This window comes from Castor canadensis, chromosome 11 (assembly GCF_047511655.1).
Source record: "Castor canadensis chromosome 11, mCasCan1.hap1v2, whole genome shotgun sequence".
Classification (NCBI taxonomy): domain Eukaryota; kingdom Metazoa; phylum Chordata; class Mammalia; order Rodentia; family Castoridae; genus Castor; species Castor canadensis.
The window spans coordinates 43,135,195-43,138,805 of NC_133396.1; positions in this window are offsets into that span (position 1 = coordinate 43,135,195).

Consider the following 3,611-nt stretch of genomic DNA (forward strand, 5'->3'; position numbering starts at 1 on the left):
TGTCCAGCACAAATCATGAGGCAGACTGATTAAAAACTTACACAAGTAAGATTATTACCTATGATGCTATCAAATTAAATCAGAAACACATGGACACATGGGTGTATCAAAGCCATATCAGAAGGCTAGTCATAGTGGCTCATGCCTGTAATTCTAGCCACTCAGGAGGTACAGGCTGGGAGGATCATGGGTCAAGGCAAGCTGGGGTAAAAAAAAAAAAAAATTAGCAAGACCCATCTTGCCAAACAAGCCAGGCATGGTGGTTCACATCCGTAATCTGAGCTACTCCTAGGCAGGAGTGTCACAGTCTGAGGTGAGCCCAAGACAAAAAGCAGAAGACCCTATCTGAAAAACAACTAGAGCAAAATGTGCTTGGGGCGTGGCTCAAGTGGTACAGAACCTGCCTAGCAAGTGCAAGTCCCTGAGTTCAAACCCAAGTTTGATGCCTTACTGAAGCCACTCTGTAACCTGTACCTCATGTGAAGTGTAATGTGTAATTAAGGGATCTTATCAGTAACATTTAAGATGGGGGTAAAAGAACATACTTGCCAATGGCTCATGCCTCTCAAGTGAAATTTGAAGTGCTTGGTGAGTTAATGCCAGCTAAATGGATGTAGCTTGTAAATTTGTTATTATTCAATAAATTCTGGCGGGTAGAGTGGCTCAAGCAGTAAGAGCGCCTGACTAGCAAGCGTTCAAACTCCAGGGCTGCCTAAAATAAGTAAGTAAATGAGTAAATAAATCTGACATTGTGGAAAGACACAGCATGTCTATGTTTCTGACATAGCCTGTGCATGACAGGATGCATACAGTAGAACACTGCTATGTAAGAAGAGAGTACTATTTATATGAGAACACATTAATTTGCTATTTCTTTCATAGTGGGCGCTTAGATGCATAATGCCACATAACATGCCGACTTCACTAAACAGGGTGTCATGTCAACTACATTATCACCTGTTAGCACATGTACATCCACCTCAATGTTTTGTTTTGTTCTTTTTTTTTTTTTTTGAGATGGATGTATTGCCCAGGCTGGCCTCGAACTCAAAATTCCACATAAGCAAAACGTTCCACATATGTGTACAATGTACCCTGGTTTTGTTCTTCTCCATTATTCCGCTTCTTTCCCCTCCCCCTTCTTAAATGACTTGACAGGTTTCAATGCTCCCTCTTCATACGTGGATAGAAAGCAATCAACCATTTTCACCTCTTCATTTGCCCTCCCCAGACTAGTGTACTCCCTTAGCATTTCACATTTCTGGCCTTTGCTGTTTAAGTGCCTGTTCACTATGCAGTAAGGTTTTGCCTTGGTATTTTACCTGTCAATGTATTGTACTTTACTCAGTGTAAGTCCCTCTACTTCTCTTCCTCACCCTTTCCCCCCACCCTGTGTTGTTCAACAGTTTTCAGTGCATTTATTGTGCCGTGTTCCTACACAGATGGGATGGATTTCAATATTATTCATTCCCTGTCATTCTCCCGAAGTATTTCTTTTATGGAAGTCTTAGCTGTGCCTGAGTCTCCCTGGACTCCAGGAGACTCTTTCTTTAAACAGTATTTTATTGAGATACTGTTTACCTAGAGTAAAATGTAGAGATCCGTTTGCAGGATGAGTTTTTACTTCTGTAAATGCCCGTGGTACCATGTCCCAGACCAAGATCCAGAATCTTTAAAGCCCCAGATGGCTCCTATGTGCCCTTCCCAGCCGGTGACCCCAAGGACAACCATGGACCTGTTCTTGACTTGTAAATGGGATTGTCACAGCATGTGAAAATTCGTTTGTGTCTGGCTTCCTCCCTTGGTCTCAATGCTCATTCACATTGTTGCCAGTGCCTGAATTCCTTTTCGTAGTTGGAGGTCTGTTCCATTGTATCCCTACCACAGTGCCTTTCTCCTTTCTTCTGTGGGTGAACATTAGCTGGTTTCCAGTTTGGGGCTGTGATGAGCAAAGGTACTCTGAACAGCCGTGTGTGTTTTCCTTTCTGTTGGGTAATGTTTTGACATGGAATAGCCTGGATGTAGGAGAAGCAGATATCTGACTGCTCCCAAGCTGTGTTCTTTTACACCCCCACTGCAGTGAGTGAGAGTCTGATTGCTCCAAATCCCAAACCCGTTGGCAATTGCCCGCAAATGCCGTGCCATGACGGAACTGTTCCATGGTGCTCACAGTGCTGGAGAGGATTATAAACAAAAAGAATCCCTCCCTGCATTTTCTGGGCCTGAAATCCAGGCAAACTGTGGTGGACCCAGGTGCATGACGGGGATGAAAGGAGCCACATGGCCTGTCTTTGCAAATTCTGGTGCATCTAGACAGAGCACAAGAAGGAAGAGAGGTGCAGACAAACACCTGGCCTTGGGGCACCTGCCACCCCCTCGGTACCTGCAAGACTCTTGTCTTTGTCCATTTTGTGCTGCCCTAACAGAATGGCACAGACTAGGTAATTTAGAAATGATGGAAATCTTTTTCTCATGGTTCTGGAGTATGGAAAGTCTAACATCAGAGCCTTCTTACTGCAACATCCCAATGTGGAAGGCAGAATCTAGTGGAAGGGCAAGAGTGAGAGCAAGAGATCAAACTGTAGCCTCAAGTCATTGTTAATGAGCATCCATCCATCCATCCATCCATGAGGGTGGAGCCCTACTGACCTCAATGCCTCCCCCCCACATTGGACCACACTTCCCAACATTAATTAAGTTCACAGCAGGATTAAGTTCACAGCAGGTACTTTTTGGGGGAACAGCAACACTTCATGGCCAATCCAGAGCTTGCTTCCTGAGCCACCTGCCCTGTGCTAGGGCAAGGCAGGGACCTCACTGACTTCTGGTAAGTTGATTGTCATGGCTCCCTTCTCTTATCAGCCTATCCTACTATTCTGTGTTTCAGCTAATTGTTTTCCTTAACAAGGTGCCAGTTGTCATTTAAGAGCAGTTTATTACAAATGTTCCCTCTCATGTCCTTTCACGTCACTTGAAATGTTCTATTGTGTCTGACCTTTCCTCTCCCCATCCTAAAACTCAGGAAAAAGGAGGAGAGGAGAGAGGGAGAGGACACAAAAGAGAGACAACCGCAGATTGGGGATCTGAAGCTCCCAGGCCACCCCTGTACTCCAGAAAAAAATCTCAATGATGGTGCTTTTCTTACAAAAGCAGTTCTTCTCATATAATCAAGTTTTTATAAGAGGAATTGAGATTTCAAATACTGGAGAGTTAAATCTTCTCAAATAGTTCAGCCTGCCCCCAATGAGCTGTGCACGTGCCTCGACTCTGAGTCTCAGTTTCCTTGCATGGATGTTGGACTGAAGCAGCCCCCACCCCCTTGCCCAGGTAATGCCCCGCCCGTGTTTTTCTGCACACTGTGTTGGAGCATGCTTAGGAAGTCAGTCACATACTTCTGGCCTGTGTCCTCAAGACCTCGCTGCCGCATTACTCTGTGTCTTCATCCACCAAATGTGATTGGGTGTCAGGGTAGGGCACAGGAGGAGAGGAAAGATCACCATCTTGGGTGTGCCTGCTCCCTTCCTGGAGTTGACCTTCAGCCCTGGTCCCCAGCACCTACCTTTTTTTCTTTTTCCAAATCCACTTCCTCTGGCTTCTGGCTCCTGACTCCG